The following is a 15,123-nucleotide window of genomic DNA, read 5'->3' as shown; positions in this document are numbered from 1 at the left end:
ATTACACAGTCATTTAGCCTGAATAAATGTTAGATGACAAGCATGCAAGCTTCCTGATAAGCCCATAATGTGACTAGCCCCTAATGCAGGATTCACATGCAACCAATCCAACACCAGAGGGCGCCCTTCAATCTTTTAATATTCAACACGTAGTCCCAAGTTTTTTCACATACCTGTTCAGTGACCAATTCCTGACCGCTGGACACCAACTGCATTTGACGTAATCAGCTGTGGGATGTTAACAAAAAACTTTATTAGCCAATATGTCTCAATAGCTGTCTTGAGATGCCTTAAAGGGAAGAGGACGCTGTTCTCCGTAATGAGAATGATCTAATAGGCAGCACAGAGTCCTGCTAGAGAATTATGTTATGAGGGTCATTGTGATGTAACTGTTGGGCAGGGTGAAATTTGTCCCTTTTTTTTTCCTCTAGACTTTGGCAGAATGGAAAGCTGCCCTTAGCAGATCTTTTCCTTTCATCCCCCCAGCTCTCCCCCATGCAGCGATCCCTCTCACATTCTCACACACACACTCACACCCTCCGTCTCCCTCCGTCTGAGGGAGGATAGAGCTTGTTGCCAAGAAGTGCTCTGGCCATTTCCTAAATGAAGATTTTGTCCACTGCTTTAATAGATTATCATGTGTCCATCCATCCAGACACTGCCTCTTAAGATTATCGGGTAGTCGCAGTGCCAGGTTTATTAGGCCAAACCAGACAGTTCTCCTTTTTGATAAGTTAGAGACTGAAAAAGGGTTTAAGATCGGTAAAATAATGTGAATAATATCATCAAAGGTATAATAGTTATTCATCTCTTTGCCTCTGCAAAAATAACCTCTGCTGTACGGTTTCCACCCTGCCAGGTTTTCTTCTTGTTCCCATTTCTGTCTGTGTCCCCCTCTTAAATAAAGACAACACTGAGGGGAATAGGGTTTCCTTTAAAACACACTAAATATTACATTATTTGAGCAGTGTGTGTTCTCTGTCATTTTATCCCGTAGCTACACAAGACATCTGTGAGGGAAGATCTTTGTCCCTCAAGATGAGTTTCATTGGTATAATATTGTGTTTTGGTAATCACATGACTTATAGCACTGCTTTTAAGCCCCTTCAAACTCTTAAACATCATTTGATAAACTTTCTAAGCTTTTCTACATCTACTTACTCTGTGGTGTTTTCTTGTAATGTGACTTCAAGACACTGCAGAAGGGGCGCAAGTTCAAATTTTGATTAGTGCGTCCAACCCATTTTGTATACAGCTGTGTCAACATCTAACATTCAGTGGTGACCATTTTAAAAAGATCAGGGTGTCTTCACATATTGCACTGTATCTGCTTCACTGTCAGTCCTGACAAGAGATAACAGAAACAAACAGGCCAAGAGGGTCTAATACAAACATTTTGGGCCATTTTTATTAAAGTGCTCATATGTTAAACAAAGTCAAGAGGACATAGAGAGAGAGGGCATGTATGTGAGAAAATAGAGTGGAATTTCAATGTAAACCTGCAGATTTAAGTGATTATTCTCTGTAGTCTCATCTAATGACCCCTTTCACATTGTCAAATTGATTTCACTTTGTCCTTTCATACATTGTAATTACAAAAGATATTGATTATAGCCGCTTTCAGAAGACATTATTATCCACTGTTCTGTAATCTTGTACTTCAGATAATGCTAATCAGACTTCAACTAAACTAACTCACGATTAGCCAACCCAATGTGCCATCTTAAGAAACAGGTGACAACCAACTCTACATACTATTCTAGATTTACTTAAAAAAATGTGTTTTACTATAAAGTTGGATTGAAAATGCCGCAAATAGAAACAGGATGGAAATTCACTCTGCCTCCTCTGTTGCAGCCATTCATTATCAAGATGTCAGCTTCCAGGATCGGCTTGTAACTGCTTTATCTTGAAGCCACAGGAGAGGCCTGACAATAGATATTGTGTGAGTCCCCACTTGTGTGTTTGTGTTTGGGGCTATTGGGGAGGAGGGCTGGTCGTTAATGCTAAAATCAATCAGTAAATCAGAAGCCCAGCCTGCAGAAGGGCCACGCTGCCAAAGGTGATTCTCACTAGAAGCTTCAAGCAATATCGAGAGAGAGAAGAGGGGGAGGGGGGGGGGGGGGGGGGGAACTGGATGAGTCATCTTAGGGAATGAAGGATACTGCACAGAGCTGAGGTGGCAGACTGGTGGTCATATCTCCCTGAAGGACGAGGGCTGTATGTCCCCCTGTCTCACCGTGTCACTGGATAAAAGGTTGTGTTTTACAAACAAAGAGAGGACTGAAGGAATTGAGAGGGGGTTGAGGTTGATGTCTTCTGATGGCTCATAGCTGTTAGTTTGAGCCATTTACCTGGCTGGGGTCCAACTAGTTCACCTCCTCATGAGGCCCAGGCTGAATTAAAACCGGCCTGCCAGAGCCGAGTGGAGTATTCAGTGTGTTTGCTTGGAGACTGCAGGAGGCCGGCATACTTTAAACCTCTCAGGGGTCTGCTGAGGGCCTCTCCATTCTTCCTACAAACAGATGGAGCTGTGACTGAGGAATGTATATGCACAATACATGCAGAGCATTGTGGAAATGAAGGAAAGACACGGACAATGTGACAGTTGCAAGATGCACAGGAGTATAAAATTACTACGATTAAACCTGAAAAATACAAATGATTTCCCTGAGTGAGTGAGAATTGAAGTAGTATTTAGAAATAATAAACGAGTAACACTGTACATGCTTCACTGTGATGTACACTTGTCCAGCTTGTTACAAGTCTGTAGGCTTTGTGATATGTGTTGTGCATTTTAAGCCAGCCAGAGTCTGTGAGGGTGGAGCCATCCTATGCTGCCAGATCTTAATGGTTATATGCTCTCCAGATGCATTGTTAATGAGTTCATGTAACACAGACGACGCATAGGACAGTTGGTATCCAATCCACTGATTGATGAGGAGATATGAGAAAACTGGAAGGTATTTGAAGATCAATCCATCTCTGTTCAGGTTATATTCAGAATAAATACGGAATGCAATGATATTTACAGTATGCAAACATTACAGTACAGTACTGTACAGTATACATGCACACATACAAGCAAGCAAGGGAAGAGAGTCTGTGTCGCTTTCCCAGCTTAGAAAAACAAACTCACAGCTTGCAGTGGGGCTCAGATCATTTGAGCTGGAATTGTTGACAAAACCTTCTTGTGATGTCAGTAAAAACACAGAAAGTCGTAAATCTGTATGATTTTATGATCAATTCATACAATTATGTATTCTGCTTTTATAAGACTCTGACAAACACTGTTGGTTCTGAGTCAAATGGAGCTGAGCTGTGAAAATAACAGTCATCTAAATATAAAACAGATAAGTATTATTAATATGGCCATTGTCAGATAATATATTTGTATGATGTAGGATCACAACAATACTACCACATAACTAACCCAGACCTGTGGTTGTGTGTGTTTAAGCCATGTGCATCTATCTGTGCGTGTACGATTGGCAACTGTAAAACATATCTGACATGCAGGCTACGTGAGATAACAATGATATCATGTTACTGCATGATTTTGATAAAGTGTGCCAGTATTGGGAATGAGTCAGAACAGGACAGAGGCAGAAAACAAAGTTTCTGAGGCTCGTGTTAACATGGATTCAAACATCAGGGATTTAAAACATTGTGGGATTAGAGTTATTATTACCACCTGCTTCCTGCTATGAAAAGTCAGAATGTCAGCTGTGAGGAAGGTTTAATTACATCAAACCTCGACCACACTATGCCCTAAACTTTACACTGATTTTTGGAATATCTTTCAGTTTCATAGATTAGCCATCTTCTCTTATAATGCTTTTTATTTTATTTGGGGCAACATAGGCAGAGGAAGGGGAGGGGGGTTAATTGGCTTATTGTCTGTACACATTTACCCTCCATTCATCTGGATTCATGTTCCATTAGCAGCCGGGGCCTTCAGAGAGTCTGGAAATCGGCATCTCCAGATGGGGTCAGAGATTCAGTCCCCCCTGAGAGACCTGGGTGTCACGTTACACTCCTCCAATGCACACTTACAGGCACACACACACACACACACACACACACACACACACACACACACACACACACACACACACACATGAGTATAAGCACCAAAGGGGGGCACAGACAGCCCCTCTGGTATATAGTATGCAGAATATTTGAATGATTAATATGCAGTCTGCCCAACTTCCTGGTACGAGTTGGACAATACACAAGTTTTTAACATTTTAGACATATCTTCCTATCTTTCTTTAACAAGCCTTTGTGAATAAGGTCTGTGACAGCATTGCAAGAGGAAGTATGCTTGCTCATATCTGTTATTTCGGAAGAACATGAACATGCTCTAGAGTACATTCTCCAGGTGCCATTCTTATCTCTGTCGTCGCACTCTGACATTCTCATCACTGAGATCAGTCGGGAACGAGGCGCCTGGAATTCCATTCTGGAGTAAAACACAGTATTCCACTGTGTCGCCCATTCCTACGTGTAGTATGCTTTTGTCAGATACTCATCTAAACAAATATTGTCCTCACCTCAACAAACTATTGCCAGGTTCTTTTTTTTTCTTTTACAGTGAGAGATGTGTGAGATTTGCTCTGGTCCACAAGGAATTTCTGCATCTTTCTCAGGAAAGTAAATCTCAACCACCATGAACCGCACAAACACCATCAGGAGAGACGCTTGCACATGCTATTCTTTGTCTCGGCTCATTTTTCAAGACCAGCATTAATGAGGACCACCTGTTTGGTGAAGCCACAACACTGAAAAACACAGAGACGGATAACTATGTCGGCAATGTGAGCAGTTTATGGGAGTTCCAGGTGGTGTTTGTGGTCGTGTAGGATTTGCATGATAGATATTGTTTTTAGTTTTAAACACTCATGTGTAAGTTGTGCTTTCTGCTATCCAAAAAGCACACCATGGAGATCCAGAGGGGGTGTGTACTGTATATGAGTTTGAGAGAGAGAGGGATGAGCTCCACAGGGGAGTGTTTATGAAGAGGAGATGTTCAGGGTGAATTCCTCAGATAAGTGACATGGCCTCTTTCTGTTTTGGATGAAGGAGATCGCAGCACAGCACAGCACAGGCTGTATATGGTAAGCCTCAGAAAAACATGCGCACACAAACTGGAGCCCATTGGTTCACAGTGTGCGGTGATGAAGTGGTCTGTAAAAGTGTCTTAGAGTGATGCAACAACACTACTGCAAGACCAGCCTCCCAGCGTTATTTCAGCCAGTTAGCGATGTACCAGATGTGTAGTATGATACACAATGCTAGGAAAAACAGTGGAAAACATGTCATTTATAAAACATGGCACCCGCTAACACCAAGGTCAAAATGTCCTACACACTCTAAAGAGTGGGTAAATCAGCTGCATGGGGCCCTACACATGGTGTCAGGCTCAGTTCAGATCACAGCATTCCTCAGATTCCTAACTGTAATTATACCAGCAGTTCTGATTCAGCTTTATATCTTGCAGATCATCCTCAGATCCTTCTATGTTAATTTACACACTATAAAGAACAAACACCTTGTGGGGGGGCAAACATAGGCCTGATCCTTTTACTGCACTTTTTTAAACCAAAACATGTTGAGGATAAATACTGTCTCTGCTGTGTGAAGCCTAGGTTTGTTTGAGTGTATACATGAGTGTGTGGGCCCACATGTGTGGGTGTATGTAGGCGTTTTTTTACAGGTTGCATTTGTGCATGTTTGAATGTTTGTGCTTTGCCTGTGTCAGCAGGCCAGTTTATACTCTATTGAACCACAGAGAGCCATAAACGCAGCAGTGTGCCTGAGAGTGGAGGAGGAGGAGGAGGAGGAGGAGGAGGAGGAGGAGGAGGAGACAGGGAGAGGAAGGGGTGACCTCAACAGGGGGCCGTAACAAATATGTAGTGTCTAATCCTCTCATTAGACGGCAGGGGGGGTGTGGCGCAATCAGATGCTAGTGGAGGGTTGCTCTGCCGTGTTAGGAGACTGAGGCCTGGCAGAGTGCTTGTGGAAGATGTTTGTGGCTGTAAGAATATTATATAATCCATACACGCACACACCACACACCACTAGTTTTATTCAGCTAAAAGATTCTCTGTAAACACAGAGTTGAAAACACATGCTGACAAGCGAACCTTGGCTGCTGATGCAACAGTTACCTTGTTTCCACAGCCTCTCCACCACCCTGAAATCTCTTCCTCCTTCACTCTCGAGGTGGAAAAGTAGTTTATTATTTGCAAATTTCTTGTTAGAACAGTCCAAAATCAGTCATATATTTTAACAGAAATGAATGTTTAACAAGGTGTTGTATTCAGCTACTTCTGGACAAGACAGGAATTACAGGGTTTAAGTAATAGGCTGACGTTTGGGAAAATATTTTGTGAGGTTATCACTCATGGCCAAGAAATTGTCCAGCATATATTTTCCCTGCATTAACACAACTTATTGCAACCGTACGGATTTAACAAACAAGATAAAAATGTGTCAACTAGTGAGCTGCTGAGGTTTAAATGTTTTGGTTTATTTACTTTCAGACAAAGCCAGGCTAGCTGTTCCCCTTTTTCCAGTCTTTATGTTAAGCTAAGATAAACCAGCTGCTGGCTATAGCTTCATCTTTAACCTACAAATATGAGAGTGGTATCAATTTCTCTGTAACTCTCTGCAAGAAAGCAAATAAGCCGTATATGTCCCAAAATGTAAAACTATCCTTTGAAGGATACTTCAGGTTTGTTACAACTCGGATACTATTTTTGGGGGGATTGTCCATCCTTCCTACTGTTTATAACAACAATTTCCAAGAAACAATTAACTACTACACAAACTGTGTCAAAGTCTGTTCCCCCTGGAATAGTGTTTCCCTTCCACGCAAACACAGTTTCCCACCCGGCTGCCCTCTGTTGTTGGGCTTATGGTTAGGCCCTGCAGAGATAACCGGTCGGGGTCAGGTTAAGATAAGGGGAAACAATAATCGATGGGGAAACAGACTTTGACACAACACATTAGAATCATCCATCACAGTTTACGGACAGACTTCCTACTTCAATTTTGCTCTGCCATGCTTGCTGTATGCATTTCCTGTGTAATAATGGGATTATTACCAATTTTACAGGTAGTGGTAGACAGGTTTTGTTACCTTCAGACAGCCATGTTAGTTGTTTTACCCTGTTTCTAGTCTGAATGCTGATCTAAGCCAGCCGGCTGCTTGATTTAGCTTCATAATTATGATATTATTATATGAAAGTGGTATCACCTTCTCATCTAACTTGTGGAAGGACAGCGAATAGTGTATTTCTCAAAATGTTGCCGTCTCACAGTAGCCTTCAAAAGAGCCACTTTTGTTCTGTTGTGAGTTGTTTTCAACACAAGAAAAATCCTCAAGGCACAGCACCTCTTGAGTTGTCTACAGTCTCTGCCTGCCCTCGCTCTCCCACCACAAGCCTCCCTCCTCACCCCTTCCCCTCTTACAGGCACGCTTTGAAGAAAAACACAGGACGTCTCATCTCAAAGGAGTGTTTTACATTCCATGTCCTGCAGCGAGCTGCGTCTGAATAATAGAACTTTGTTTGCAGAGTTTTCTATAATAAGGTCTTGTTAACGGTTAAGAAGGTTAATTCCCTGTAATCTCATATTAGTGTGAATTTACAAATGTACACTGTGTGTAATGCTGCTTGCCCATTTCTTTTGCACATACACTCGTGTAATCTTAACATTCTCCTTAAGGCTCCGTGTTCAATAAGCAACGCACTGAGGGTCAGGACAAAGTCAGCAGCTTGTACTTGTAGCCGCACAGCAAAAAATATGAGGGATAACTCGTTGTTGTCTTTTGGAAGGAAACTTATTGGGAACCTTTCTAGGGGGTTACCTCTTTAGAGTTACACACACAGGCCAGCTCTCCTCCCCTCCTCCCGCCCTCTCTGCTTTCCCTTGAGCATCAGCTGAGTTGGCTGTCTTGCTAAGTCGTGCCAGAGAAGCTGTTCCTTTGTTGCCTCTGAATGTCAGTAAGAGTTTGGGGTGATTGAGGTCCTGACCCGCTTGGACTGACACTTCTCCATCAGAAATGCACAGCAGTGTTGGATCTGGGTCACGTCCCAACCCCCCTGGTGCTGAGTCACTGTGCTGGCTCTACCTGTTCCAGCCTCTCGCCAGGCCGGTTTGTCAGCAGACAGAGCCGCCCAGTGAAGGAGGGGAGGGAGGCCCATCTTCATTGTTCACTTAATCCTACCTTTCCTCTTATCATCTCTCTCTGTGTACATCCTTTCTACCTCAAAACTCTCCTCTTGTTTTTTTTCTAAATGTACAGTACATATACTGTATTATTATTACTGCGCTTAGCACTATTTATGTGAGGGAATTAGCTCTAAAGCTCAGATATATTCAAGGATGTCTGTTTTTTATTAAATTTCATGTATTTTTATTGATTAGGCCATGTTGACTACTCTGTCAAAATGTTCACACCTCTGTGAAAAAGTCCAACAACAGAGCTGAGAGTCCTTTTGTTCATCACTTTATTTCTGATATCTGTAGTATCTTGGCATCCCAATTACATTCAGGTTTAAGAACGTTTTAGACCAGGGGCCCGTTTCACCAACGTTGCAACATACCGTAAAGCCATGATTTGCAATATAAGATCATTTCCTTTCACGTTAATTTTGTTCCATTTCACTAATCAAAACAAACAGCATTCTTGAAGCATGCTTTGCAAATGTATCTGCAATTTGAGATGTTACGGTCATTTGTGAAATATGACGCTGCCCCCCTTCACAATGGACCCGTGGCTTTTAACCATTAACCCTGAACTGTTCACAAGGTTTAAAGTAGACTGAAGTGACTGTGATAAAAAGTTTCTTCATCCCACTTTAACACAAGATTCTAAGTGAAAAGAATATATATATATATATATATATATATACTGGACTCTTGTCAATGGTTGCCATGACCTATATGATAGAAAATCAACACTGTCAAATGATTACCCTGCTGCACCCAGTAACCCAGCAGAGTAGTGGTGATTCTCACTGAGAGCAACTCGCACGGGAGGTGTAAGATGTAACATTAGAGGGCAGTAGAAGTGGCGCAGAGAGGGTTACACAATACAGCAGCACCAAAAGCTTGTCAAGCATTTATAATCCACATATGGCAGTTTATTGATTTCTCCCAATGCGGAAAAAAGGGGAGATGCATTGTGACAAATGAGCTCGCTTTGGGTCAATTTTGATGTAGATTACATCAAAAGTACATGATAAATACTTTACACAGCACAAAAGAAAAAACGTGAGGTTGACATCTTGCTGCTGTCAGGCAAAAATATATATTTTAAACTTGTATCAGCCATGTAGAAAACTCTGGGCTGTACCAATCAACATACAAAATGTGGTTAAGGTAAGTAAGAGCTTGCAGAAATGTCCCAACTGAAAAGGGAATATGTCATCCATTAAGAGAGAAAACTGACATGGAACGTAGAAGGTTTTCAATGGAAAAACTGTGTCATGTTAGATTATGCTCTATCATGTGAATATCAATAGAAGAGTATATCTGTAAGGCGACAGTGGAATCAACTGAATCACCATCCTTCACAAAAGCCTGGGGTGTTTTGTACTTGCCTGCCAGTCATTCTGCAGGGTGTAACTCATGTTTCAGTAGGTTGGAGTGTGTGTGTGCAGAGACTACAAAGCAGTGAGGCGCTGCCAGTGCCTGCATGGTGGACATATGGCATTGCCTTGGGCCAGGGGCATCATGGGGGGTGGAGGCACAGGGCACTTTGTGTATTATATGTGTGTGTTTACAATATGTGTGCATATGTGTGTGAGTGTGTGTTGGGATGAATCTATGACAAAGTTAAGGGATTTAATGAGGCGTGCAGGGGGTCAGCGACAGAAGGAGGTCCCGGCACTTGCCCAGTGATTCTCTGTAAGTGCATCTGAAGGAGGGGCCAGTTTGAAGTCCTTGTTACGCTAATACAATAAGACCCCCCCCCCTCCCACCTTCCTTTAACCCACACTTTCCATCTCAGTCCTTTTGTCCACCGCTTTCACTTCAGCTTCTCTTTCATGGACACTAGTGCACAAATTCAGGCACCAAAAATATGTTTATGAGTGTAATATTAAATAAATGTGAGTGAAGGTAGGAGGCTGAAAAGACTATGAACTCAATTTGGTTGCGTGTGTTGGTGGGAGTTGGTTGTGTTTATGTGTGTACGTGCTGTGTATCCAAGCTGGAGGGATTCCTTTTTTATGAGTCCTGGCTGCCTCATTTTGAAAACATAGCTGGCATTTTGTCTTGAACACACTTGAACCCTACACAGACTGCTCATCTTAAAATGAGAAAATCAATTAAATGGTATATGGAGTATGTATATAATGGCTTGTCTGCGGGAAAAGTGCATGGCCCTAATGTGGTATAATTCATATGGAGCCATGCTGGATAAGAGAGCTAGTGTTATTTCACAAATGATCATTGTGCTCTGAGACAAAAAATTCTGCAATGTTCTTGTTTATGGTTATGGTGGTACAACATGTAATCCCCCCGAAATAGTAAGTGCTTATTTGTTACTAAATGGAATTTTTTTTTAAAATCACCCCACTTTCTCCCTCTACACACATCTCCCTCTATTATCCGTCTCCCTCTCTGTTGACTTAACTGGACGTGAAAAGCTGGGGTGACAATCTGCCACAGCACTTTAGAGCCCTCCACAGTTGAACACATGTTGACAGGCCAAGACAAAAGCAACTCACAGAACACTCTAAGGCTGATGTAAAACAATATTTGGATTTATTAGAATATGCATGAATTCAGTTTGAGAGATATGAAGTCATACTTATTTTTTTTGCCAATTCAGCTCTTACTTTTTAAATATTTCTAAAGCTTTTCTCTCCAGTTTGTTTGCAGTGCTGGTACTTCTCAACCAGTGTGGTTAAAAACAATGATGTGCCGTTGTGTGAACTTTTTGCCAAAAGTTGGAGTAAATAGAGTAGAAAAAAATCAAATAAAGGCTACAGCAATTTGTATAGGTCTTGTTAAATTTAAACCAGAATTTAAGGTCTTCTGGTATGCACATGTAGGTCTGTGACTGTTGCCCATGTGCCTGCAGCAGCTGGACTGTAGGTGACAGATGCTTAAGCTGCTATTTCCAGTTGGCTGTGAAAAGCACCTTTCACATCGACCTGCCACAGAACAATCATCAGGGTCTAAAATACTATAGTCTCTACTGGAGTATAAAGTGGGGTGTATGGAGAGAAACAAAGAGAGAGTGCATTGGCATTTGGTGCTTTTGCATTTAAGAAACAGCTTAATATCTGTTCTATACGTTTCTGCATTGCAAAATATATATATTTTATACAGAAAAACCCACTAACATTTGTGTGCGTGTGTGTGTGTGTGTGAGTTAGTTACAGAAAAATGTCAACTGTCCTGTCAACTTGCCTGTAATAATGTTGTCATACATATCTCCTTTTCATGGCTGTCTTCCTGTTTCATTTAGTGCTTGTTATGTTCAACATAATTTGACCTGCCAAACCCTTTACTTGTAGAACTTCCCATGATAATTGAATGGACAATCACAATCACAATATCAATGTGGTACCAAACAGGAGTGACACATTCCAGTGTTAGTTTGAGTCTGAGAGTCAACCAGGTAACACCAGCTGGACGGGAAGGTTCATATATTCAACCTATGATTCAACCAGGTCAACCACCCAGCTAACAAGCCAGCAGCTCTGCCAAGCTATCAGTCATTCAGAATGGTTGCCAGTGGTGCAAAGGATGGGTGGGTAAATTAAAGAAGGTAAAAAATGATTCTGCAACCTTTTACAGCTTTATTTCTACATGTATAAGTCACCTACCTAGGCAACCCCAGTTAATCCTAAAGTAGTTATGAACACAAATTACAGTAGAGTTCAAACAACTAAATCCACACCGTTAGGGTCAAGGTTAAATAACAAAAATGTCTGACTAGCGGAAAGAAACACTGGAATCTAGAGCCAAAGGCAAACACTTACACACTCATCCATCGCCTTATGTCACCTTACTTTTTACTGAGCGATATGAACTTCCTGCACTAGCACTGACTGAACACTCACCTTTAACATTAATCACTAATGCTTAATTACCTATGAATGGAATTTTGTGGAAGCAGGACAGGCCTGTATTTGTGTGTGTGTGTGTGTGTGTGTGTGTGTGTGTGTGTGTGTGTGTGTGTGTGTGTGTGTGTGTGTGTGTGTGTGTGTGTGTGTGTGTGTGTGTGTGTGTGTGTGTGTGTGTTTGTGTTTGAAAAGGCAGTAGCCAACTTACAAGCAGAGTCAGTATCCTGCTTGAAAGCTATTCAAGCAGGATATTCTGTTATGCAACACTCAAACACACATGCACACACACATATGCTTGTACTTGAATACCTGTGAGGACCCTTATTGACATAATGCATTCCCTAACCCCCAACCCTTATCCAAACCATCACAACTATTCCTGATCCCGTCCCTTAATTTGACCTTTACCCAAAACCTAAGTGTTAACTTTTAAACATTGTTAAGATGTGATGACTGGCTCACATGTTGTGATGTTTCAAAATCACCTTCACTTTCCAGGGTATTAAAGTCATATTGGCCCTCACAAAGACAAGCATTCAAGAGCACACAGACATACAGAGGGGGAGAGAGAGAGAGTAACAGAGCGAGTGCTCCCACAGGTTGGGAAGGACCCCAATATGAACCCCTGCAGGCTCCTCCAGTTAGCTTAGCTATCCGTTTCTCTCTCTCCGTCCACTTTTTCATCTTCCCCCCTGCTTTAAATCTCATGTATGTGCAAATATACAGTAAAAGCCCTTTTTGTCTCTGCGACTTCCTCTCTTCCCACCCCCCTACCTTTCACTCAGTCTGTCTTGTCCTTGCCCTATCCCTCTCTGTCTTCAAAGTGCCAGAGGTCATTTCATTTCATGTATAAATAATTCACCAGGGGCCATGCAGCCAGTGTGCAGTGGCTGTCTTAAACAAGCAGCAGCTTTGATTTAGCTCTGTCACCAGAGGCCCAGTGAAGGTCATCTCTCCCCAACGGACACTCCTCTGCAGCCATGGTGGCTGGGGCTGAAACAATTTACAGCTGGAATTGTATTATCAGGGCACAAACACTGTATTAGTACTTTTTGATATAGAAATAGAACAGCTCAAAGTGCTCTCTGTCTTCATTTTTGATCAAAACAAAAGTAGGTTTGGGGAATGACATGTGTTTCCCGTAGGTCCAGCTGCCTATAAAAGCAAACAGGGCCTATATCTTATAACCATCCTGTCTTTATCATTCTGAATTTTTATTTTTTTGGTAAACAAATAAAGGAGTTTTGGCTCCTCTTCTCTGTGCCCTGTTGGCTCACAGAAAAGCAATCACTGTTTTAGGTTTTCCTCTAAATTAAATTGGTGAATTTAACTTTATATAGCATAGCTCCAAATCTTTCTACCAACTTTTAGAATTGTCCCCATTAATCTTGTTAAAGTTGAACATTTGAAGAAAGTACAATGTGCTCTTATCTTTGTGAGTTTGGTTGTATCATTGTTCCTTCATTGAAATTAAATTACAATTGGTAAGGTGAGTGCTTGAGTGTCTGAAAAACACTAGTATTATTTCACAGTATTATTTCAAACATAGCGGAAGGCTAAAGAAGTCAAAGAGAGAAAAAGGCTTCTCAGTGCATATTTCCTTGAGACTTACAGGGCCCCGAGGCTTGATCAAGGTGACTGCACACAGTGAGTTTCCATCTCTAATCTAAAATACACACTGCACTCTCCGTAAGCAACCTTTTTTTCATGGACTAATCTAAGATAACAGCTTTGTGTTCAGTGTAAAACCTCTTGGATTGTTTCTTTTCTGTGAGGATGGTATCACAAGATCCCCAATAACACATGATTCTGATGTTATCTATGTTCTAATACATGATTTTAAGCATCATACGTGCCAGTTAAAAGTACACATTTTAGTAATTTTAGTATTTTAAATCTAAACTTTGGGTCTAAAGATAGAGGGTGCAGCATATGCTGTATTGTGTAACTCTTAAAAAGCATTTAATGGCATGCAGGAAGTTACCTGAAGAATACAATACAAAGTATATAGTGTTGTGGAAGATCACACTAACATAAGTTTAGATAGGGGTATGTACTAATAAAGGGGTTTTTCAAAGAACACATTCTGACATGTAGGAAAAGCACAGGGGTAAATAACAAAATAGATGATGGTTGAAATTACATCAAGCTGCTTCGGTTTGAAGGGCTGTGTCTGAAATCACCCACCATATAGCACATTATCTTTACAGGTGTGAATCTATACTCTACACATACACACTATACACATTTCCCTGACAAAATAACACAAATTTTTGGTAATTTATTTTGGGCCATCGTTAACGTTATTGGTAACACCTGGGTGCTCTTCCTGCTATGCCAAGTCAAAATGTCTGCATTGAAAACAAGCTATTGTTTCTGAATTGTGTCTCAACTTTCATTTTGGTGCTACCCAGCAAACATCGTGACATTGAATACTTGCTGATACAACAACGGGGTCAGTGGAAATCTCAGCAGGTGTTGAGCCAAAATGAAAACTGAGATGACATCTACACTGCTACCTGCTTCATTTTGTGATGTCAAAGCCAAAATAGGTTTCTGAATATAATACATTTTTCTGTTAGTTTTAGTTCACACCGAACTCTGGCCTGGATAGCTTGGGAAATAGAAATACATATAGGAACGGCTGTGAATACACAGGCCATTATATGTTTACGTAGATGCTGTTTACATAGATACTAATGTTCACATTTACCCATCTCTCTCTCTCTCTTTCTCACACACACAAACACACTGACAAAATGGGGAGCTGTAAAGTGCTCACTCAGCAAAGCAGCTGCATCAGCAGAGTGAGACAGAATAGAAAGCAGTGTCTTTGTTTCTGTGTGTGTTTGTGTGTGTGTGTGTGTGTGTGTGTGTGTGTGTGTGTGTGTGTGTGTGTGTGTGTGTGTGTGTGTGTGTGTGTGTGTGTGTGTGTGTGTGTGTGTGTGTGTGTGTGTGTGTGTGTGTGTGTGTGTGTGTGTGTGGTTGAGAGAAAGAGAGTGCGCATGTGTGAGGAGTTAAGGGTGATGGG

The sequence above is a fragment of the Anoplopoma fimbria genome, chromosome 2, assembly GCF_027596085.1.
Source record: "Anoplopoma fimbria isolate UVic2021 breed Golden Eagle Sablefish chromosome 2, Afim_UVic_2022, whole genome shotgun sequence".
Taxonomy (NCBI): Eukaryota; Metazoa; Chordata; class Actinopteri; order Perciformes; family Anoplopomatidae; genus Anoplopoma; species Anoplopoma fimbria.
The sequence above is the reverse complement of the archived record's forward strand: the minus strand, read 5'-3'. Positions refer to the sequence as shown.